Source organism: Cetorhinus maximus, chromosome 9 (assembly GCF_964194155.1).
Source record: "Cetorhinus maximus chromosome 9, sCetMax3.hap1.1, whole genome shotgun sequence".
Taxonomy (NCBI): domain Eukaryota; kingdom Metazoa; phylum Chordata; class Chondrichthyes; order Lamniformes; family Cetorhinidae; genus Cetorhinus; species Cetorhinus maximus.
Genome location: NC_135887.1, coordinates 124,625,116 through 124,651,976, shown reverse-complemented (window position 1 = coordinate 124,651,976; position 26,861 = coordinate 124,625,116).

Genomic DNA, 26,861 nt, shown 5'->3' with positions numbered 1-26,861 from the left:
TTGCAAAGTGGCTGATTGTGGGAAATATTTACACCATGCAACGACTGTTGACAAAGAGGCATATTACACTGATTGTGGGAAAGGTTGCACGCTGCAATGACTATGGGGAAAAGTGACACACTGTACCAGCTGTCGGGAAAATTGACACACTGCACTAACAGTGGGCAATGTAACACACTGGACTGACTGTTGTCAAAGTGACTCACTGCACTGAGTTTGGGGAAAAGTGACACACTGCACTGACCGTGGGCAAAGTGCCACACTGCATTGACTATGGGCAAAGTCGAACACTGCAATTACTGTGGGTAAAAGCTATACAATGCAATGACTGTTGGCAAAGCGGCACACTGCACAGACTGTGAGGAAAAGTGACACACTGCAATGACTGTTGGCAAAGCGACACACGGCACTGACTGTTGGGAAAAGTGACACACTGCACTGACTGTGGGGCAAAGTTTCACCTTGCACAGACTGTGCGGAAAAGTGACACACTGCACTGACAGTAGCCAAAGTTACACACTGCACTGACTGTGGGCAAAGTGGCACAATGACTGACTGTGGGCAAAGTGGCACACTGCACTGACTGTGGGGAAAAGCGACACACTGCAATGACTGTGGGCTAAGTGGCACACTGCAATGACTGTGGGGAAAAGTGACACACTGCACTGACTTTTTGCAAAGTGACAGCCTGCACTGAGTGTTTTCAAAGTGGCGCACTGCACCGGCTGTGGGGAAAAGTTTCACACTGGACAGACTGTGCAGAAAAGTGACACAGTGCAGTGACTGTGGGGAAATGTGGCACACTGCACTGACTGTCAGGAAATGTGACACACTGCACACACTGTGGGGAAAAGTGACACACTGCACTGACTGTGGGCAAAGTGGCACACTGCTCTGACTGTCGGGCAAAGAGGCACATTGCACTGACTGCGGGGAAAAGTGCCAGACTGTGCTGAATGTGGGGAAAAGTGACACTCTGCATGACTGTGGGAAAAGTGAAACACTTCACTGACTGTGGGCAGAGTTACACACTGCACTGACTGTGGGTAAAAGTGATACACTGCACTGACTGTGGGCAAACTGTCTCATTGCAGCGACTGTGGGCAGATTGATATACTGCACTGACTGTGGGCAGAGTGGCACATTGCACTGAATGTGAGGAAAAGTGACACTCAGCACTGACTGTGGGGAAAAGGGACACATAGCGCTGTATGTGTGCAAAGTGGCACACTGACCTGACTGTGGGCAGAGTGACACTCTGCACTGACTGTGGGCAGAGTGACACACTGCACTGACTGAGGGGAAAATTGACACACTGCACTGACTGTGGGCAAAGTGCCACACTGCACTATCTGAGGGCAATGCAACACACTGCACTGACTGTTGTCAAAGTCACTCACTGCACTGACTGTGGGGAAAAGAAAGACACTGCACTGACCGTGGGCAAAGTGCCACACTGCACTGACTGTGGGCAAAGTCGAACACTGCAATTACTGTAGGTAAAAGCTATACAATGCAATGACTGTTGGCAAAGTGGCACACTGCACAGACTGTGGGGGAAAAGTGACACACTACAATGACTGTGGGCAAAGTGACTCACTGCATTGACTGCGGGGAAAAGTGACACAATGCACTGACTGTGGGCAAAGTCACCCACTGCACTGAGTGTGGGCAAAGTGGCACACTGCGCTGACTATGGGCAAATTGAAACACTACACTGACTGTGGGCAAAGTGGCACACTGCACTGACTCTGGGAAAGGAGACACACTGCACTGACTGTGGGGAAAAGTGACACACTGCACTGACTGTGGGCAAAGTGGCACACTGCTCTGACTCTCAGGCAATGAGGCACATTGCACTGACTGTGGGGAAAAGTGCCAGACTGTGCTGAATGTGGGGAAAAGTGACACTCTGCATGACTGTGGGAAAAGTGACACACTGCACTGACTGTGGGCAGAGTTACACACTGCACTGACTGTGGGTAAAAGTGATACACTGCACTGACTGTGGGCAAACTGTCACATTGCAGCGACTGTGGGCAGATTGATATACTGCACTGACTGTGGGCAGAGTGGCACATTGCACTGAATGTGAGGAAAAGTGACACTCAGCACTGACTGTGGGGAAAAGGGACACATAGCGCTGTATGTGTGCAAAGTGGCACACTGACCTGACTGTGGGCAGAGTGACACTCTGCACTGACTGTGGGCAGAGTGACACACTGCACTGACTGTGGGCAACGTGACACACTGCACTGACGGTAGAGAAAGTGGCAAACTGCACTGACTGTAAGGAAAAGTGGCATACTGCACTGAATGTGGGCAAAGTGGCACATTACACTGAGAGTGGCCAAAGTCCCACATTGCGCTGACTGTTGGCAAAGTGCAACACTGCACTGACTGAGGGGAAAAGTGGCAAACTGCACTGACTGTGGGGAAAAGTGACACACTGTATGACTGTGGGAAAAATGACACACTGCATGACTGTGGGGAAAATTGACACACTGCACTGATTGTGGGAAAAGTTTACACCATGCACCGACTGTTGGCAAAGTGTCATATTACACTGATTGTGGGAAAGGTTGCACGCTGCAATGACTCTGGGGAAAAGTGACACACTGCACCAGCTGTCGGGAAAATTGACACACTGCACTAACAGTGGGCAATGTAACACACTGGACTGACTGTTGTCAAATTGACTCACTGCACTGAGCTTGGGGAAAAGTGACACACTGCACTGACCGTGGGCAAAGTGCCACACTGCACTATCTGAGGGCAATGCAACACACTGCACTGACTGTTGTCAAAGTCACTCACTGCACTGACTGTGGGGAAAAGAAAGACACTGCACTGACCGTGGGCAAAGTGCCACACTGCACTGACTGTGGGCAAAGTGCCACACTGCACTGACTGTGGGCAAAGTCGAACACTGCAATTAATGTGGGTAAAAGCTATACAATGCAATGACTGTTGACAAAGTGGCACACTGCACAGACTGTGGGAAAAGTGACACACTGCAATGACTGTGGGCAAAGTGACTCACTGCATTGACTGTGGGGAAAATTGAGACACTGCATTGACTGTGGGCAATGTAACACACTGCACTGACTGTGGGCAAAGCGACACACTGCACTGACTGTGGGGAAAAGCGACACACTGCACTGACTGTGGGCAAAGTGGCACACTGCACTGACTCTGGGAAAGGAGACACACTGCCCTGACCGTGGGAAAAAATGACACATTGCATTGACTGCTGTGAAAAGTAACACACCGCATTGTCTGTGGGCAAAGTGTCACACTGCACAGGCTGTGCGGAAAAGTGACACAATGCACTGACTGCGGGGAAAAGTGGCACACTGCACTGGCTGTGGCAAAATGGCTCTCTGCACTGTGGGCAAAGTGACAAACTGCACTGACTGTGGGGAAAAGAGACACACTGCAGTGACTGTGGGGAAAATTGTCACACTACACTGACTGTGGGGAAAAGGGAAACACTGCACTGACTGTGGGTATAAGTGACACACTGCACTGACTGTGGGCAAAGTGGCACATTGCACTGACTGTGGGCAAAGTGGCACATTGCATCGACAGTGGGCAAAGTGAGACATTGCAACGACCGTGGGCAGAGTGGAACATTGCACTGAATGAGGGGAAAAGTGAGACTCTGCACTGACTGTGGGAAAAAGTGACCCACTGCACTGAATGGCGGCAAAGTGGTACACTGCACTGACTGTGGCAGAGTAGCTTTCTGCACTGACTGTGGACAAAGTGACACACTGCACTGACTGTGGGCAAAGTGGCAGACTGCACTGACTGTGGGCAAAGTGGCTCTCTGCACTGAGTTTTGGCAAAGTGCCACACTGCACTGACTGTGGCAAAATGGCTGTGGGCAAAGTGACAAACTGCACTGACTGTGGGGAAAAGAGACACACTGCAGTGACTGTGGGGCAAGTTGTCACACTGCACTGACTGTGGGGAAAGTGGCACACTGACTGTGGGCAAAGTGGCACACTACTCAGACTGTCGGGCAAAGTGGCATGCTGCACTGACTGTGGGGAAAATTGACACACTGCACTGACTGTGGGCAAAGTGGCACACTGCACTGACTGTGGGCAAAGTGACCCACTGCACTGAGTGTGGGCAAAGTGGCACACTGTGCTGACTATGGGCAAATTGAAACACTACACTGACTGTGGGCAAAGTGGCACACTGCACTGACTCTGGGAAAGGAGACACAATGCATTGGCTGTGGGCAAAGTGTCACACTGCACAGGCTTTGCGGAAAAGTCACACACTGCACCGACTGTTTGCAAAGTGGCACACTGCACTGACTGTGGGGAAAAGTGGCACACTGCACTGAATGTGGCGAAAAGTGACAGGTTGCACTGACTGCGGGGAAAAGTGTCAAATTGCACTGAGTGTGGGAAAAGTGGCACATTGCACTGACTGTGGCCAAAGTCCCACACTGTGCTGACTGTTGACAAAGTGCCACACTGCACTGACTGTGGGGAAAAGAGGCAAACTGCACTGACTGGGGAGGCGGGAAAGTGACACACTGCACAGGCTGGGCGGACAAGTGACAACTGCACTGACTATTTGCAAAGTGACAGCCTGCACTGACTGTTTGCAAAGTGGCGCACTGCACCGGCTGTGGGGAAAAGTTTCACACTGCACAGATTGTGCGGAAATGTGACACACTGCACTCACTGTGGGTAAAAGTGACACACTGCACTGACTGTGGGCAAAGAGACACACTGCACTGACTGTGAGGGAAATTGAGACCCTGCATTGACTGTGGGCAATGTAACACACTGCACTGACTGTGGACAAAGCGACACACTGCACTGAATGTAGGGAAAAGTGACACACTGCACTGACTGTGTGCAAAGTGGCATACTGCACCGACTGTGGGGAAAAGCGACACACTGGAATGACTGTGGGAAAAGTGGCACACAGCACTGACTGTAGGGAAAAGTGACACACTGCAATGACTGTGGGCAAAATGGCACACTGCACTGACTGTGGTTAAAAGTGACACACTGCACTGACTTTGGGCAAAGTCGCACACTGCACTGACTGTGGGCAAAGAGCCACACTGCAGTGACTGTGGGCAAACTAACTCACTGCATTGACTATGGGGAAAAGTGACACACTGCACTGACTGTTGGCAAAGTGAAACACTGCACTGACTGAGGGGAAAAGTGGCAAACTGCACTGACTGTGGGGAAAAGTGACACACTGCATGACTGTGGCAAAAGTGACACACTGCACTGACTGTCGGTAAAATTGACACACTGCACTAACTTGGGCAAGTAACACACTGCACTGGCTGTTGTCAAAGTGACTCACTGCACAGAGTGTGGGGAAAAGTGACACACTGCACAGAGTGTGGGGAAAAGTGACTCACTGCACTCACTGTGGGCAAAATGCCACACTGCACTGACTGTGGGCTTAGTGACCCACTGCGCTAACTATGGGCAAGTTGAGCCACTGCACTGACCTTGGGCAAAGTGGCACACTGCACTGACTATGGGCAAAGTGAGCCACTGCGCTGACTGTGGGCAAAGTGGCACACTGCATGACTGTGGCAAAAGTGACACACTGCACTGACTATGGGGAAAAGTGACACACTGCACTGAGTGTGGGGAACATTTACACCATGCACCGACTGTTGGCAAGGTGGCACATTACACTGATTGTGAGAAAGGTTGCACGCTGCAATGACTATGGGGAAAATGACACACTGCACTGACTGTCAGGAAAACTGACCCACTGCACTAACTGTGGGCAATGTAACACACTGCACTGACTTTTGTCAAAGTGACTCACTGCACTGACTGTGGGGAAAAGAGACACACTGCTCTGACTGTGGGCAAAGTGGCATTCTGCACTGACTGTGGGCAAAAGTGACACACTGCACTGACTGTGGGCAAAGTCCCACACTGCACTTACTGTGGGGAAAAGCGACACACTGCAATGACTGTGGGCAAAGTGGCACCCAGCACTGACTGTAGGGAAAAGTGACACACTGCAATGACTGTGGGCAAATTGGCACACTGCACTGACTGTGGTTAAAAGTGACACACTGTACTGACTGTGGGCAAAGTGCCACATTGCACTGACTGTGGGCAAAGTGCCACACTGCACTGACTGTGGGCAAAGTGCCACACTGCACTGACTGTGGGCAAAGTGCCACACTGCACTGACTGTGGGCAAAGTTGCACACAGCACTGACTGAAGGGAAAAGTGACACACTGCAATGACTGTGGGTAAAATGTCACACTGCACTGACTGTGGTTAAAAGTGACACACTGCAATGACTGTGGGCAAAGTAAGTTACTGCATTGTCTGTGGGGAAAAGTGACACACTGCACTGACTGTTGGCAAAGTGCAACACTGCACTGACTGAGGGGAAATGTGGCAAACTGCACTGACTGTGGGGAAAAGTGACACAATGCATGACTGTGGCAAAAGCGACACACTGCACTGATTGTGGGGAAAATTTACACCATGCACCGACTTTTGGCGAAGTGGCAGATTACACTGATTGTGGGAAAGGTTGCACGCTGCAATGACTATGGGGAAAAGTGACACACTGCACTGACTGTTGGTAAAATTGACGCACTGCACTAACTGTGGGCAATGTAACACACTGCACTGACTGTCGTCAAAGTGACTCACTGCACTGACTGTGGGGAAAAGAGACACACTGCACTGACTGTGGGCAAAGTGGCATTCTTCACTGACTGTGGGTAAAGTGCCACACTGCACTGACTGTGGGCAAAGTCGCACACTGCACTTACTGTGGGGAAAAGCGACCCATTCCACTGACTGTCAGGAAAATTGACACACTGCACTAACTGTGGGCAATGTAACACACTGCACTGGCTGTAGATTAAAGTGACACACTATACTGACTGTGGGCACAGTAGCACACTGCACTGACTGTGGGGAAAAGTGACACATTGCATTGACTGCTGAGAAAACTGACACACCGCATTGGCTGAGGGCAAAGTGTCACACTGCACAGGCTTTGTGGAAAAGTGACACTGCACTGACTGTGGGGAAAAGGGACACATTGCGCTGACTGTGGGCAGAGTGACACTTTGCACTGAATGTGGTTAGAGCGACACACTGCACAGACTGTGGGCAACGTGACACACAGCACTGACGGTGGGGCAAGTGGCAAAATGCACTGACTGAGGGGAAAAGTGGCACACTGCACCGATTGTGGGGAAAAGTGACAAACTGCACTGACTGTGGAGAAAATTTATAACATGCACCGACTGTTGGCAAAGTGACACATTACACTGATTGTGGGAAAAGTTGCACGCTGCAATGACTGTTGGGAAAATTGACACACTGCACTAACTCTGGGCAATGTAACACACTGCACTGACTGTGGATAAAAGTGACACACTACACTGACTGTGGGCAAAGTGACACACTCCATTGACTGTGGGCAAAGTGCCACACAGCTCTGACTGTGGGCAAAGTGGCACACTGCACTGACTGTGGGGAAAGTGACATACTGCAATGACTGTGGCCAAAGTGGCACACTGCACTGAATGTGGGCAAAGTGGCACATTGCACTGACTGTGGGCAAAGTGGCACCATGCACTGAAGGTGGTCAAAGTGACACATTGCACTGACAGTGGTCAAAGTCCCACACTGCGCTGACTGTTGGCAAAGTGCAACAATGCACTGACTGAAAGGAAAAGTGGCAAACTGAACTGACTGTGGGGAAAAGTGACTCACTGCACTGACTGGGCAGAGTGGCACACTGCACGGACTGTGGCACATTGGCACATTGCACTGAATGTGGGGGAAAGTGACACTCTGTACTGACTATGAGGAAAAGGGACACATAGTGCTGACTATGTGCAAAGTGGCACACTGACCTGACTGTGGGCAGACTGACACTCTTCACTGACTGTGGGCAGAGTGACACACTGCACTGACTGTGGGCAACGTGACACACTGCACTGATGGTGGGGAAAGTGGCAAACTGCACTGAATGTGCGCAAAGTGGCACATTGCACTGAGAGTGGCCAAAGTCCCACACTGCGCCGACTGTTGGCAAAGTGCAACACTGCACTGACTGTGGACAAAGTGGCACACTGCACTGAATCTGGGAAAGGAGACACACCGCACTGACTGTGGGGAAAAGTGACACATTGCATTGACCGCTGGGAAAACTGACACACCGTATTGGCTGAGGGCAAAGTGTCACACTGCACAGGCTTTGCGGAAAAGTGACACTCTGCCCTGACTGTGGGGAAAAATGACACATAGCGCTGACTGTGTGCAAAGTGGCACACTGAACTGACTGTGGGCAGAGTGACACTTTGCACTGAATGTGGTTAGAGCGACACAATGCACAGACGGTGGGGCAAGTGACAAAATGCAATGACTGAGGGGAAAAGTGACAAACTGCACTGACTGTGGGGAAAATTTATATCATGCACCGACTGTTGGCAAAGTGACACATTACACTGATGTGGGAATAGTTGCACGTTGCAATGACTCTGGGGAAAAGTGGCACACTGCACTGACTGTTGGGAAAATTGACACACTGCACTAACAGTGGGCAATGTAACACACTGCACTGACTGTGGATAAAAGTGACACACTACGCTGACTGTGGGAAAAGTGACACACAGCTCTGACTGTGGGCAAAGTGGCACACTGCACTGACTGTGGGGAAAGCGACATACTGCAATAACTGTGGACAAATTGGCGCACTGCACTGACTGTGGGCAAAGTGGCACATTGCACTTACTGTGGGCAAAGTGGCACACTGCACTGAATATAGGCAAAGTGGCACATTGCACTGACAGTGGTCAAAGACCCACACTGCGCTGACTGTTGGCAAAGTGAAACACTGCACTGACTGAGGGGAAAAGTGGCAAACTGTACTGACTGTGGGGAAAAGTGACACACTGCACTGACTGGGGGGAAAAGTGACACACTGCACTGACTGGGGGAAAAGTGACACACAGCACTTATTGAGTGGATAATTTACACCATGCACCGACTGTTGGCAAAGTGGCACATTACACTGATTCTGGGAAAGTTTGCACGCTGCAATGACTATGGAGAAAAGTGACACACTGCACTTACTGTGGTCAAAGTAACCCACTGCACTGACTGTTGTCAAAGTGACTCACTGCAGTGACTGTGGGGAAAAGAGACGCACTGCACTGACTGTGGGCAAAGTGGCACATTGCACTGAATGTGGTCAAAGTGACACACTGCATTGACTGTGGGCAAAGTGACACACTGCACTGACTATGGGCAAAGTGACACACTGCATTGACTGTGGGCAAAGTGACACACTGCACTGACTATGGGCAAAGTGGCACACTGCACTGAATGTGGACAATGTGACACACTGCATTGACTGTGGGCAAAATGACACACTGCGCTGACTGTGTGCAAAGTGGCACTCTGAACTGACAAGGCAGAGTGACTGTGGGGAAAAGTGGCACAGTGCATTGACTGTCAGGAAAATTGACACACTGCACTAATTGTGGTCAATGTAACACACTGCACTGACTGATGTCAAAGTGACTCACTGCACTGACTATGGGCAAAGTGGCACACTGCACTGACTGTGGGCAAAATGACACACTGCACTGACTGGGGAAAAGTGGCACAGTGCACTTACTATGGGCAACGTGGCACACTGCACTGACTGTGGGGAAAAGCGACGCACTGCAATGACTGTGGGAAAAGTGGCACACTGCACTGACTGTGGGGAAAAGTGACATACTGCACTGACCCAGGGCAAAGTGGCACACTGCCCTGACTGTGCGCAAAGTGACCCCCTGCACTGAGTGTCGGCAAAGTGGCACACTGCGCTGATTATGGGCAAAGTGAACCACTGCACTGACTGTGGACAAAGTGGCACACTGCACTGACTGTGGGGAAAAGTGACACATTGCATTGACTGCTGGGAAAACTGACACACCGCATTGGCTGAGGGCAAAGTGTCACACTGCACAGGCTTTGTGGAAAAGTGACACTCTGCCCTGACTGTGGGGAAAAGGGACACTTTGCACTGAATGTGGTTAGAGCGACACAATGCACAGACGGTGGGGCAAGTGGCAAAATGCAATGACTGAGGGGAAAAGTGACACACTGCACTGACTGTGGGGAAAAGTGACACACTGTACTGACTGTGGGCAATGTAACACACTGCACTGACTGTGGATAAAAGTGACACACTACACTGACTGTGGGCAAAGTGACACACAGCTCTGACTGTGGGCAAAGTGGCACACTGCACTGACTGTGGATAAAAGTGACACACTGCATTGACTGTGGGCAAAATGACACACTGCGCTGACTGTGTGCAAAGTGGCACTCTGAACTGACAAGGCAGAGTGACTGTGGGGAAAAGTGGCACAGTGCATTGACTGTCAGGAAAATTGACACACTGCACTAATTGTGGTCAATGTAACACACTGCACTGACTGATGTCAAAGTGACTCACTGCACTGACTATGGGCAAAGTGGCACACTGCACTGACTGTGGGCAAAATGACACACTGCACTGACTGGGGAAAAGTGGCACAGTGCACTTACTATGGGCAACGTGGCACACTGCACTGACTGTGGGGAAAAGCGACGCACTGCAATGACTGTGGGAAAAGTGGCACACTGCACTGACTGTGGGGAAAAGTGACATACTGCACTGACCCAGGGCAAAGTGGCACACTGCCCTGACTGTGCGCAAAGTGACCCCCTGCACTGAGTGTCGGCAAAGTGGCACACTGCGCTGATTATGGGCAAAGTGAACCACTGCACTGACTGTGGACAAAGTGGCACACTGCACTGACTCTGGGAAAGGAGACACACTGCACTGACTGTGGGGAAAAGTGACACATTGCATTGACTGCTGGGAAAACTGACACACCGCATTGGCTGAGGGCAAAGTGTCACACTGCACAGGCTTTGTGGAAAAGTGACACTCTGCCCTGACTGTGGGGAAAAGGGACACTTTGCACTGAATGTGGTTAGAGCGACACAATGCACAGACGGTGGGGCAAGTGGCAAAATGCAATGACTGAGGGGAAAAGTGACACACTGCACTGACTGTGGGGAAAAGTGACACACTGTACTGACTGTGGGCAATGTAACACACTGCACTGACTGTGGATAAAAGTGACACACTACACTGACTGTGGGCAAAGTGACACACAGCTCTGACTGTGGGCAAAGTGGCACACTGCACTGACTGTGGATAAAAGTGACACACTACACTGACTGTGGGCAAAGTGGCACACTGCACTGACTGTGGGCAAAGTGACACACTCCATTGACTGTGGGCAAAGTGCCACACGGCTCTGACTTTGGGAAAAGTGGCACACTGCACTGAATGTGGGGAGATGTGGCACATTGCACTGACTGTGGGCAAAGTGACTCACTTCACAAAGTGCCACACGGAGCTGACTGTGGTTAAAAGTGACACACTGCATGACTGTGGGAAAAGTGACACACTGCACTAATTGTGGGCAAAGTGACACACTGAACTGACCATGGGCAACGTGGCACACTGCACTGACTGTGGGGACAAGTGACACACTGTACTGACTATGGGCAAAGTGGCACACTGCACTGACTGTGGGGAAAAGTGACACACTGCACTGACTTTGGGCAAAGTGGCACACTGCACTGAATGTGGGCAAGGTGACACACTGAACTGACTGTGGGCAACGTGGCACACTGCACTGACTGTGGTTAAAAGCTACACATAGCAATGACTTTGACCCTACTGCACTGACTTTGGGAAAAGTGACACACCGCACTTATTGTTTGGAAAGTGGCACACTGCATTGATTGTGGTAAAAAGTGGCGCACCGTACTGACTGTGGGGAAAAGTGACACATTGTACTGACTGTGGGGGAAAGTGGCACACTGCACTGACTGTGGGGAAAAGAGAAACACTGCACTGACTGTGGGCAAACTGTCACGTTGCAGCGACTGTGGCTGATTGATATACTGCACTGACTGTGGGCAGAGTGGCACATTGCAGGAATGAGTTCAAAAGTGACACTCTGCACTGACTGTGGGGAAAAAGGACACAGCGCTGACTGTGCGCCAAGTGGCACACTGACCTGACTGTGGACAGAGTGACACTCTGCACTAACTGTGTGCAGAATGACACACTGCACTGTCTGTGGGGCAACATGCCACACTGCACTGACAGTGGGGCAAAGCGGCACACTGCACTGACTCTGGGGAAAAGTGACAAACGGCATGACTGTGGGAAAAGTGACACACTGCACTGACTGTTGGGAAAAGTGAAACACTGTACTGACTGTTGGCAAAGTGACTGACTGTACAGACTGCGGGGAAAAGAGACACACTGCACTGACTGTGGGCAAAGCGGTATTCTGCACTGACTGGGGGGAAAAGTGACACACTGCACTGACTGTGGGGCAAATTGAAACACTGCATGTGTGTGGGAAAGGTGACACACACTGCACCGATTGTGGGGAAAAAAGACACACTGCACTGACTGTGCGAAAAGTGGGACAATGCACTGACTGTGGGTAAAAGTGACACACTGCAATGGCTGTGGGCAAAGTGTCACAATGCACTGACTGTGGGGTAAGGTGGCACATTGCACTGTCTGTAGGCAAAGTGGCACACTGCACTGATTGTGGGGAAAAGTGGCACAATGCACTGACTGTGGGCAAAGTAATACACTGCACTGACTGTGGGGAAAATTGGCACACTGCCATGGCTGTTGAGAAAAGTGCCACACTGCACTGACTGCGGGGAAATGTGTCAAACTGCACTGACTGTGGGGTAAAGTGGCAAAGTGCACTCACTGTGGCCAAAGTCCCACACTGTGCTGACTGTTATCAAAGAGCCACACTGCACTGACTGTGGGGAAAAGTGGCATTCTGCACTGACTGTGGGGAAAAGTGGCACGCTGCACTGACTGTAGGGTAAAGTGACACATTGCACTGTCTGTGGGGAAAAGTGTCAAAATGCACTGAATGTGGTCAAAGTGGCACATTGCACTCACTGTGGCCAAAGTCCCACACTGCGCTGACTGTTATCAAAGAGCCACACTGCACTGACTGTGGGAAAAAGTGACAAACTGCATGACTGTGTGAAAAGTGACTCACTGCACTGACTGTGGCGAAAATTTACACAATGCACTGGCTGTTGGCAAAGTGGCGCTTTACACTGATTGTGGGCAAAAGTGACACACTGCAATGACTGAGGGCAAAATGTCACAATGCACTGACTGTGGGGAAAAGTGACACACTGCACTGACTGTGGGCAAAGTGGCATTCTGCACTGACTGTGGGAAAAAGTGACACACTGCACTGACTGTGGGCACAGTGTCACAGTGCACTGACTGTGGGGAAAAGTGACACACTGTACAGACTGTGGGGAAAAGAGACACACTGCACTGACTGTGGGCAATGTGACACACTGTACAGATTGCGGGGAAAAGTGACACACTGCACTGGCTGTGGGCAAAATGGCATTCTGCACTGACTTTGGTTAAAAGTGACACACTGCAAAGACTGTGGGAAAAGTGACACACTGCCTTGAATGTGGGCAAATTGACACACTGCACTGACTGTGGGAAAAGTAGCATTCTGCAGTGACTGTGGGGAAAAGTGACACACTGCAACGATTGAGGGCAAAGTGTCACAATGCAATGACTTTGGGGTAAAGTGACACATTGCAATGTCTGTGGGAAAAGTGGCACACTGCACTGATTGTGGGGAAAAGTGTCACACTGCACTAACTGTTGGCAAAGTGCAACACTGCACTGATTGAGGGGAAAAGTGGCAAACTGCACTGACTGTGGGGAAAAGTGACACACTGCACTGACTGGAGGGAAAAGTGACACACAGCACTTATTGTGTGGATAATTTACACCATGCACTGACTGTTGGCAAAGTGGCACATTACACTGATTCTGGGAAAGTTTGCACGCTGCACTGACTATGGAGAAAAGTGACACACTGCACTGACTGTGGTCAATGTAACCCACTGCACTGACTGTTGTCAAAGTGACTCACTGCAGTGACTGTGGGGAAAAGAGACGCACTGCACTGACTGTGGGCAAAGTGGCACACTGCACTGAATGTGGGCAAAGTGACACTGCATTGACTGTGGGCAAAGTGACAAACTGCATTGACTGTGGGTAAAGTGGCACACTGCACTGAATGTGGACAATGTGACACACTGCATTGACTGTGGGCAATGTAACACACTGCACTGACTGTGGGCAAAGCGACACACTGCACTGACTGTGGGGAAAAGCGACACACTGCACTGACTGTGGGCAAAGTGGCACACTGCACTGACTCTGGGAAAGGAGACACACTGCCCTGACCGTGGGAAAAAATGACACATTGCATTGACTGCTGTGAAAAGTAACACACCGCATTGTCTGTGGGCAAAGTGTCACACTGCACAGGCTGTGCGGAAAAGTGACACAATGCACTGACTGCGGGGAAAAGTGGCACACTGCACTGGCTGTGCGGAAAAGTGACACAATGCACTGACTGCGGGGAAAAGTGGCACACTGCACTGGCTGTGGCAAAATGGCTCTCTGCACTGTGGGCAAAGTGACAAACTGCACTGACTGTGGGGAAAAGAGACACACTGCAGTGACTGTGGGGAAAATTGTCACACTACACTGACTGTGGGGAAAAGGGAAACACTGCACTGACTGTGGGTATAAGTGACACACTGCACTGACTGTGGGCAAAGTGGCACATTGCACTGACTGTGGGCAAAGTGGCACATTGCATCGACAGTGGGCAAAGTGAGACATTGCAACGACCGTGGGCAGAGTGGAACATTGCACTGAATGAGGGGAAAAGTGAGACTCTGCACTGACTGTGGGAAAAAGTGACCCACTGCACTGAATGGCGGCAAAGTGGTACACTGCACTGACTGTGGCAGAGTAGCTTTCTGCACTGACTGTGGACAAAGTGACACACTGCACTGACTGTGGGCAAAGTGGCAGACTGCACTGACTGTGGGCAAAGTGGCTCTCTGCACTGAGTTTTGGCAAAGTGCCACACTGCACTGACTGTGGCAAAATGGCTGTGGGCAAAGTGACAAACTGCACTGACTGTGGGGAAAAGAGACACACTGCAGTGACTGTGGGGCAAGTTGTCACACTGCACTGACTGTGGGGAAAGTGGCACACTGACTGTGGGCAAAGTGGCACACTACTCAGACTGTCGGGCAAAGTGGCATGCTGCACTGACTGTGGGGAAAATTGACACACTGCACTGACTGTGGGCAAAGTGGCACACTGCACTGACTGTGGGCAAAGTGACCCACTGCACTGAGTGTGGGCAAAGTGGCACACTGTGCTGACTATGGGCAAATTGAAACACTACACTGACTGTGGGCAAAGTGGCACACTGCACTGACTCTGGGAAAGGAGACACAATGCATTGGCTGTGGGCAAAGTGTCACACTGCACAGGCTTTGCGGAAAAGTCACACACTGCACCGACTGTTTGCAAAGTGGCACACTGCACTGACTGTGGGGAAAAGTGGCACACTGCACTGAATGTGGCGAAAAGTGACAGGTTGCACTGACTGCGGGGAAAAGTGTCAAATTGCACTGAGTGTGGGAAAAGTGGCACATTGCACTGACTGTGGCCAAAGTCCCACACTGTGCTGACTGTTGACAAAGTGCCACACTGCACTGACTGTGGGGAAAAGAGGCAAACTGCACTGACTGGGGAGGCGGGAAAGTGACACACTGCACAGGCTGGGCGGACAAGTGACAACTGCACTGACTATTTGCAAAGTGACAGCCTGCACTGACTGTTTGCAAAGTGGCGCACTGCACCGGCTGTGGGGAAAAGTTTCACACTGCACAGATTGTGCGGAAATGTGACACACTGCACTCACTGTGGGTAAAAGTGACACACTGCACTGACTGTGGGCAAAGAGACACACTGCACTGACTGTGAGGGAAATTGAGACCCTGCATTGACTGTGGGCAATGTAACACACTGCACTGACTGTGGACAAAGCGACACACTGCACTGAATGTAGGGAAAAGTGACACACTGCACTGACTGTGTGCAAAGTGGCATACTGCACCGACTGTGGGGAAAAGCGACACACTGGAATGACTGTGGGAAAAGTGGCACACAGCACTGACTGTAGGGAAAAGTGACACACTGCAATGACTGTGGGCAAAATGGCACACTGCACTGACTGTGGTTAAAAGTGACACACTGCACTGACTTTGGGCAAAGTCGCACACTGCACTGACTGTGGGCAAAGAGCCACACTGCACTGACTGTGGGCAAACTAACTCACTGCATTGACTATGGGGAAAAGTGACACACTGCACTGACTGTTGGCAAAGTGAAACACTGCACTGACTGAGGGGAAAAGTGGCAAACTGCACTGACTGTGGGGAAAAGTGACACACTGCATGACTGTGGCAAAAGTGACACACTGCACTGACTGTCGGTAAAATTGACACACTGCACTAACTTGGGCAAGTAACACACTGCACTGGCTGTTGTCAAAGTGACTCACTGCACAGAGTGTGGGGAAAAGTGACACACTGCACAGAGTGTGGGGAAAAGTGACTCACTGCACTCACTGTGGGCAAAATGCCACACTGCACTGACTGTGGGCTTAGTGACCCACTGCGCTAACTATGGGCAAGTTGAGCCACTGCACTGACCTTGGGCAAAGTGGCACACTGCACTGACTATGGGCAAAGTGAGCCACTGCGCTGACTGTGGGCAAAGTGGCACACTGCATGACTGTGGCAAAAGTGACACACTGCACTGACTATGGGGAAAAGTGACACACTGCACTGAGTGTGGGGAACATTTACACCATGCACCGACTGTTGGCAAGGTGGCACATTACACTGATTGTGAGAAAGGTTGCACGCTGCAATGACTATGGGGAAAATGACACACTGCACTGACTGTCAGGAAAACTGACCCACTGCACTAACTGTGGGCAATGTAACACACTGCACTGACTTTTGTCAAAGTGACTCACTGCACTGACTGTGGGGAAAAGAGACACACTGCTCTGACTGTGGGCAAAGTGGCATTCTGCACTGACTGTGGGCAAAAGTGACACACTGCACTGACTGTGGGCAAAGTCCCACACTGCACTTACTGTGGGGAAAAGCGACACACTGCAATGACTGTGGGCAAAGTGGCACCCAGCACTGACTGTAGGGAAAAGTGACACACTGCAATGACTGTGGGCAAATTGGCACACTGCACTGACTGTGGTTAAAAGTGACACACTGTACTGACTGTGGGCAAAGTGCCACATTGCACTGACTGTGGGCAAAGTGCCACACTGCACTGACTGTGGGCAAAGTGCCACACTGCACTGACTGTGGGCAAAGTGCCACACTGCACTGACTGTGGGCAAAGTTGCACACAGCACTGACTGAAGGGAAAAGTGACACACTGCAATGACTGTGGGTAAAATGTCACACTGCACTGACTGTGGTTAAAAGTGACACACTGCAATGACTGTGGGCAAAGTAAGTTACTGCATTGTCTGTGGGGAAAAGTGACACACTGCACTGACTGTTGGCAAAGTGCAACACTGCACTGACTGAGGGGAAATGTGGCAAACTGCACTGACTGTGGGGAAAAGTGACACAATGCATGACTGTGGCAAAAGCGACACACTGCACTGATTGTGGGGAAAATTTACACCATGCACCGACTTTTGGCGAAGTGGCAGATTACACTGATTGTGGGAAAGGTTGCACGCTGCAATGACTATGGGGAAAAGCGACACACTGCAATGACTGTGGGCTAAGTGGCACACTGCAATGACTGTGGGGAAAAGTGACACACTGCACTGACTTTTTGCAAAGTGACAGCCTGCACTGAGTGTTTTCAAAGTGGCGCACTGCACCGGCTGTGGGGAAAAGTTTCACACTGGACAGACTGTGCAGAAAAGTGACACAGTGCAGTGACTGTGGGGAAATGTGGCACACTGCACTGACTGTCAGGAAATGTGACACACTGCACACACTGTGGGGAAAAGTGACACACTGCACTGACTGTGGGCAAAGTGGCACACTGCTCTGACTGTCGGGCAAAGAGGCACATTGCACTGACTGCGGGGAAAAGTGCCAGACTGTGCTGAATGTGGGGAAAAGTGACACTCTGCATGACTGTGGGAAAAGTGAAACACTTCACTGACTGTGGGCAGAGTTACACACTGCACTGACTGTGGGTAAAAGTGATACACTGCACTGACTGTGGGCAAACTGTCTCATTGCAGCGACTGTGGGCAGATTGATATACTGCACTGACTGTGGGCAGAGTGGCACATTGCACTGAATGTGAGGAAAAGTGACACTCAGCACTGACTGTGGGGAAAAGGGACACATAGCGCTGTATGTGTGCAAAGTGGCACACTGACCTGACTGTGGGCAGAGTGACACTCTGCACTGACTGTGGGCAGAGTGACACACTGCACTGACTGAGGGGAAAATTGACACACTGCACTGACTGTGGGCAAAGTGCCACACTGCACTATCTGAGGGCAATGCAACACACTGCACTGACTGTTGTCAAAGTCACTCACTGCACTGACTGTGGGGAAAAGAAAGACACTGCACTGACCGTGGGCAAAGTGCCACACTGCACTGACTGTGGGCAAAGTCGAACACTGCAATTACTGTAGGTAAAAGCTATACAATGCAATGACTGTTGGCAAAGTGGCACACTGCACAGACTGTGGGGGAAAAGTGACACACTACAATGACTGTGGGCAAAGTGACTCACTGCATTGACTGCGGGGAAAAGTGACACAATGCACTGACTGTGGGCAAAGTCACCCACTGCACTGAGTGTGGGCAAAGTGGCACACTGCGCTGACTATGGGCAAATTGAAACACTACACTGACTGTGGGCAAAGTGGCACACTGCACTGACTCTGGGAAAGGAGACACACTGCACTGACTGTGGGGAAAAGTGACACACTGCACTGACTGTGGGCAAAGTGGCACACTGCTCTGACTCTCAGGCAATGAGGCACATTGCACTGACTGTGGGGAAAAGTGCCAGACTGTGCTGAATGTGGGGAAAAGTGACACTCTGCATGACTGTGGGAAAAGTGACACACTGCACTGACTGTGGGCAGAGTTACACACTGCACTGACTGTGGGTAAAAGTGATACACTGCACTGACTGTGGGCAAACTGTCACATTGCAGCGACTGTGGGCAGATTGATATACTGCACTGACTGTGGGCAGAGTGGCACATTGCACTGAATGTGAGGAAAAGTGACACTCAGCACTGACTGTGGGGAAAAGGGACACATAGCGCTGTATGTGTGCAAAGTGGCACACTGACCTGACTGTGGGCAGAGTGACACTCTGCACTGACTGTGGGCAGAGTGACACACTGCACTGACTGTGGGCAACGTGACACACTGCACTGACGGTAGAGAAAGTGGCAAACTGCACTGACTGTAAGGAAAAGTGGCATACTGCACTGAATGTGGGCAAAGTGGCACATTACACTGAGAGTGGCCAAAGTCCCACATTGCGCTGACTGTTGGCAAAGTGCAACACTGCACTGACTGAGGGGAAAAGTGGCAAACTGCACTGACTGTGGGGAAAAGTGACACACTGTATGACTGTGGGAAAAATGACACACTGCATGACTGTGGGGAAAATTGACACACTGCACTAACAGTGGGCAATGTAACACACTGGACTGACTGTTGTCAAATTGACTCACTGCACTGAGCTTGGGGAAAAGTGACACACTGCACTGACCGTGGGCAAAGTGCCACACTGCACTATCTGAGGGCAATGCAACACACTGCACTGACTGTTGTCAAAGTCACTCACTGCACTGACTGTGGGGAAAAGAAAGACACTGCACTGACCGTGGGCAAAGTGCCACACTGCACTGACTGTGGGCAAAGTGCCACACTGCACTGACTGTGGGCAAAGTCGAACACTGCACTGACTGTGGGCAAAGTCGAACACTGCAATTAATGTGGGTAAAAGCTATACAATGCAATGACTGTTGACAAAGTGGCACACTGCACAGACTGTGGGAAAAGTGACACACTGCAATGACTGTGGGCAAAGTGACTCACTGCATTGACTGTGGGGAAAATTGAGACACTGCATTGACTGTGGGCAATGTAACACACTGCACTGACTGTGGGCAAAGCGACACACTGCACTGACTGTGGGGAAAAGCGACACACTGCACTGACTGTGGGCAAAGTGGCACACTGCACTGACTCTGGGAAAGGAGACACACTGCCCTGACCGTGGGAAAAAATGACACATTGCATTGACTGCTGTGAAAAGTAACACACCGCATTGTCTGTGGGCAAAGTGTCACACTGCACAGGCTGTGCGGAAAAGTGACACAATGCACTGACTGCGGGGAAAAGTGGCACACTGCACTGGCTGTGGCAAAATGGCTCTCTGCACTGTGGGCAAAGTGACAAACTGCACTGACTGTGGGGAAAAGAGACACACTGCAGTGACTGTGGGGAAAATTGTCACACTACACTGACTGTGGGGAAAAGGGAAACACTGCACTGACTGTGGGTATAAGTGACACACTGCACTGACTGTGGGCAAAGTGGCACATTGCACTGACTGTGGGCAAAGTGGCACATTGCATCGACAGTGGGCAAAGTGAGACATTGCAACGACCGTGGGCAGAGTGGAACATTGCACTGAATGAGGGGAAAAGTGAGACTCTGCACTGACTGTGGGAAAAAGTGACCCACTGCACTGAATGGCGGCAAAGTGGTACACTGCACTGACTGTGGCAGAGTAGCTTTCTGCACTGACTGTGGACAAAGTGACACACTGCACTGACTGTGGGCAAAGTGGCAGACTGCACTGACTGTGGGCAAAGTGGCTCTCTGCACTGAGTTTTGGCAAAGTGCCACACTGCACTGACTGTGGCAAAATGGCTGTGGGCAAAGTGACAAACTGCACTGACTGTGGGGAAAAGAGACACACTGCAGTGACTGTGGGGCAAGTTGTCACACTGCACTGACTGTGGGGAAAGTGGCACACTGACTGTGGGCAAAGTGGCACACTACTCAGACTGTCGGGCAAAGTGGCATGCTGCACTGACTGTGGGGAAAATTGACACACTGCACTGACTGTGGGCAAAGTGGCACACTGCACTGACTGTGGGCAAAGTGACCCACTGCACTGAGTGTGGGCAAAGTGGCACACTGTGCTGACTATGGGCAAATTGAAACACTACACTGACTGTGGGCAAAGTGGCACACTGCACTGACTGTGGGCAAAATGACACACTGCACTGACTGGGGAAAAGTGGCACAGTGCACTTACTATGGGCAACGTGGCACACTGCACTGACTGTGGGGAAAAACGACGCACTGCAATGACTGTGGGAAAAGTGGCACACTGCACTGACTGTGGGGAAAAGTGACATACTGCACTGACCCAGGGCAAAGTGGCACACTGCCCTGACTGTGCGCAAAGTGACCCCCTGCACTGAGTGTCGGCAAAGTGGCACACTGCGCTGATTATGGGCAAAGTGAACCACTGCACTGACTGTGGACAAAGTGGCACACTGCACTGACTCTGGGAAAGGAGACACACTGCACTGACTGTGGGGAAAAGTGACACATTGCATTGACTGCTGGGAAAACTGACACACCGCATTGGCTGAGGGCAAAGTGTCACACTGCACAGGCTTTGTGGAAAAGTGACACTCTGCCCTGACTGTGGGGAAAAGGGACACTTTGCACTGAATGTGGTTAGAGCGACACAATGCACAGACGGTGGGGCAAGTGGCAAAATGCAATGACTGAGGGGAAAAGTGACACACTGCACTGACTGTGGGGAAAAGTGACACACTGTACTGACTGTGGGCAATGTAACACACTGCACTGACTGTGGATAAAAGTGACACACTACACTGACTGTGGGCAAAGTGACACACAGCTCTGACTGTGGGCAAAGTGGCACACTGCACTGACTGTGGATAAAAGTGACACACTGCATTGACTGTGGGCAAAATGACACACTGCGCTGACTGTGTGCAAAGTGGCACTCTGAACTGACAAGGCAGAGTGACTGTGGGGAAAAGTGGCACAGTGCATTGACTGTCAGGAAAATTGACACACTGCACTAATTGTGGTCAATGTAACACACTGCACTGACTGATGTCAAAGTGACTCACTGCACTGACTATGGGCAAAGTGGCACACTGCACTGACTGTGGGCAAAATGACACACTGCACTGACTGGGGAAAAGTGGCACAGTGCACTTACTATGGGCAACGTGGCACACTGCACTGACTGTGGGGAAAAGCGACGCACTGCAATGACTGTGGGAAAAGTGGCACACTGCACTGACTGTGGGGAAAAGTGACATACTGCACTGACCCAGGGCAAAGTGGCACACTGCCCTGACTGTGCGCAAAGTGACCCCCTGCACTGAGTGTCGGCAAAGTGGCACACTGCGCTGATTATGGGCAAAGTGAACCACTGCACTGACTGTGGACAAAGTGGCACACTGCACTGACTCTGGGAAAGGAGACACACTGCACTGACTGTGGGGAAAAGTGACACATTGCATTGACTGCTGGGAAAACTGACACACCGCATTGGCTGAGGGCAAAGTGTCACACTGCACAGGCTTTGTGGAAAAGTGACACTCTGCCCTGACTGTGGGGAAAAGGGACACTTTGCACTGAATGTGGTTAGAGCGACACAATGCACAGACGGTGGGGCAAGTGGCAAAATGCAATGACTGAGGGGAAAAGTGACACACTGCACTGACTGTGGGGAAAAGTGACACACTGTACTGACTGTGGGCAATGTAACACACTGCACTGACTGTGGATAAAAGTGACACACTACACTGACTGTGGGCAAAGTGACACACAGCTCTGACTGTGGGCAAAGTGGCACACTGCACTGACTGTGGATAAAAGTGACACACTACACTGACTGTGGGCAAAGTGGCACACTGCACTGACTGTGGGCAAAGTGACACACTCCATTGACTGTGGGCAAAGTGCCACACGGCTCTGACTTTGGGAAAAGTGGCACACTGCACTGAATGTGGGGAGATGTGGCACATTGCACTGACTGTGGGCAAAGTGACTCACTTCACAAAGTGCCACACGGAGCTGACTGTGGTTAAAAGTGACACACTGCATGACTGTGGGAAAAGTGACACACTGCACTAATTGTGGGCAAAGTGACACACTGAACTGACCATGGGCAACGTGGCACACTGCACTGACTGTGGGGACAAGTGACACACTGTACTGACTATGGGCAAAGTGGCACACTGCACTGACTGTGGGGAAAAGTGACACACTGCACTGACTTTGGGCAAAGTGGCACACTGCACTGAATGTGGGCAAGGTGACACACTGAACTGACTGTGGGCAACGTGGCACACTGCACTGACTGTGGTTAAAAGCTACACATAGCAATGACTTTGACCCTACTGCACTGACTTTGGGAAAAGTGACACACCGCACTTATTGTTTGGAAAGTGGCACACTGCATTGATTGTGGTAAAAAGTGGCGCACCGTACTGACTGTGGGGAAAAGTGACACATTGTACTGACTGTGGGGGAAAGTGGCACACTGCACTGACTGTGGGGAAAAGAGAAACACTGCACTGACTGTGGGCAAACTGTCACGTTGCAGCGACTGTGGCTGATTGATATACTGCACTGACTGTGGGCAGAGTGGCACATTGCAGGAATGAGTTCAAAAGTGACACTCTGCACTGACTGTGGGGAAAAAGGACACAGCGCTGACTGTGCGCCAAGTGGCACACTGACCTGACTGTGGACAGAGTGACACTCTGCACTAACTGTGTGCAGAATGACACACTGCACTGTCTGTGGGGCAACATGCCACACTGCACTGACAGTGGGGCAAAGCGGCACACTGCACTGACTCTGGGGAAAAGTGACAAACGGCATGACTGTGGGAAAAGTGACACACTGCACTGACTGTTGGGAAAAGTGAAACACTGTACTGACTGTTGGCAAAGTGACTGACTGTACAGACTGCGGGGAAAAGAGACACACTGCACTGACTGTGGGCAAAGCGGTATTCTGCACTGACTGGGGGGAAAAGTGACACACTGCACTGACTGTGGGGCAAATTGAAACACTGCATGTGTGTGGGAAAGGTGACACACACTGCACCGATTGTGGGGAAAAAAGACACACTGCACTGACTGTGCGAAAAGTGGGACAATGCACTGACTGTGGGTAAAAGTGACACACTGCAATGGCTGTGGGCAAAGTGTCACAATGCACTGACTGTGGGGTAAGGTGGCACATTGCACTGTCTGTAGGCAAAGTGGCACACTGCACTGATTGTGGGGAAAAGTGGCACAATGCACTGACTGTGGGCAAAGTAATACACTGCACTGACTGTGGGGAAAATTGGCACACTGCCATGGCTGTGGGGAAAAGTGCCACACTGCACTGACTGCGGGGAAATGTGTCAAACTGCACTGACTGTGGGGTAAAGTGGCAAAGTGCACTCACTGTGGCCAAAGTCCCACACTGTGCTGACTGTTATCAAAGAGCCACACTGCACTGACTGTGGGGAAAAGTGGCATTCTGCACTGACTGTGGGGAAAAGTGGCACGCTGCACTGACTGTAGGGTAAAGTGACACCTTGCACTGTCTGTGGGGAAAAGTGTCAAAATGCACTGAATGTGGTCAAAGTGGCACATTGCACTCACTGTGGCCAAAGTCCCACACTGCGCTGACTGTTATCAAAGAGCCACACTGCACTGACTGTGGGAAAAAGTGACAAACTGCATGACTGTGTGAAAAGTGACTCACTGCACTGACTGTGGCGAAAATTTACACAATGCACTGGCTGTTGGCAAAGTGGCGCTTTACACTGATTGTGGGCAAAAGTGACACACTGCAATGACTGAGGGCAAAATGTCACAATGCACTGACTGTGGGGAAAAGTGACACACTGCACTGACTGTGGGCAAAGTGGCATTCTGCACTGACTGTGGGAAAAAGTGACACACTGCACTGACTGTGGGCACAGTGTCACAGTGCACTGACTGTGGGGAAAAGTGACACACTGTACAGACTGTGGGGAAAAGAGACACACTGCACTGACTGTGGGCAATGTGACACACTGTACAGATTGCGGGGAAAAGAGACACACTGCACTGGCTGTGGGCAAAATGGCATTCTGCACTGACTTTGGTTAAAAGTGACACACTGCAAAGACTGTGGGAAAAGTGACACACTGCCTTGAATGTGGGCAAATTGACACACTGCACTGACTGTGGGCAAAGTAGCATTCTGCAGTGACTGTGGGGAAAAGTGACACACTGCAACGATTGAGGGCAAAGTGTCACAATGCAATGACTTTGGGGTAAAGTGACACATTGCAATGTCTGTGGGAAAAGTGGCACACTGCACTGATTGTGGGGAAAAGTGTCACACTGCACTAACTGTTGGCAAAGTGCAACACTGCACTGATTGAGGGGAAAAGTGGCAAACTGCACTGACTGTGGGGAAAAGTGACACACTGCACTGACTGGAGGGAAAAGTGACACACAGCACTTATTGTGTGGATAATTTACACCATGCACTGACTGTTGGCAAAGTGGCACATTACACTGATTCTGGGAAAGTTTGCACGCTGCACTGACTATGGAGAAAAGTGACACACTGCACTGACTGTGGTCAATGTAACCCACTGCACTGACTGTTGTCAAAGTGACTCACTGCAGTGACTGTGGGGAAAAGAGACGCACTGCACTGACTGTGGGCAAAGTGGCACACTGCACTGAATGTGGGCAAAGTGACACTGCATTGACTGTGGGCAAAGTGACAAACTGCATTGACTGTGGGTAAAGTGGCACACTGCACTGAATGTGGACAATGTGACACACTGCATTGACTGTGGGCAAAATGACACACTGCGCGAACTGTGTGCAAAGTGGCACAGTGCACTGACTGTGGGCAGAGTGACTGTGGGGAAAAGTGGCACAGTGCACTGACTGTCAGGAAATTTGACACACTGCACTGACTCTGGGAAAGGAGACACACTGCACTGACTGTGGAGAAAAGTGACACATTGCATTGACTGCTGGGAAAACTGACACACCGTATTGGCTGAGGGCAAAGTGTCACACTGCACAGGCTTTGCGGAAAAGTGACACTCTGCCCTGACTGTTGGGAAAAGGGACACATAGCGCTGACTGTGTGCAAAGTGGCACACTGAACAGACTGTGGGCAGAGTGACACTTTGCACTGAATGTGGTTAGAGTGACACAATGCACAGACGGTGGGGCAAGTGGCAAAATGCAATGACTGAGGGGAAAAGTGACAAACTGCACTGACTGTGGGTAAAAGTGACAAACTGCACTGACTGTGGGGAAAATTGACACACTGCACTAACTGTGGGCAATGTAACACACTGCACTGACTGTGGATAAAAGTGACACACTACACTGACTGTGGGCAAAGTGACACACAGCTCTGACTGTGGGCAAAGTGGCACACTGCACTGACTGTGGGGAAAGCGACATACTGCAATAACTGTGGACAAATTGGCGCACTGCACTGACTGTGGGCAAAGTGGCACACTGCACTGAATGTGGGCAAAGTGGCACATTGCACTTACTGTGGGCAAAGTGGCACACTGCACTGAATATGGGCAAAGTGGCACATTGCACTGACAGTGGTCAAAGACCCACACTGCGCTGACTGTTGGCAAAGTGCAACACTGCACTGACTGAGGGGAAAAGTGGCAAACTGCACTGACTGTGGGGAAAAGTGACAAACTGCACTGACTGGGGGGAAAAGTG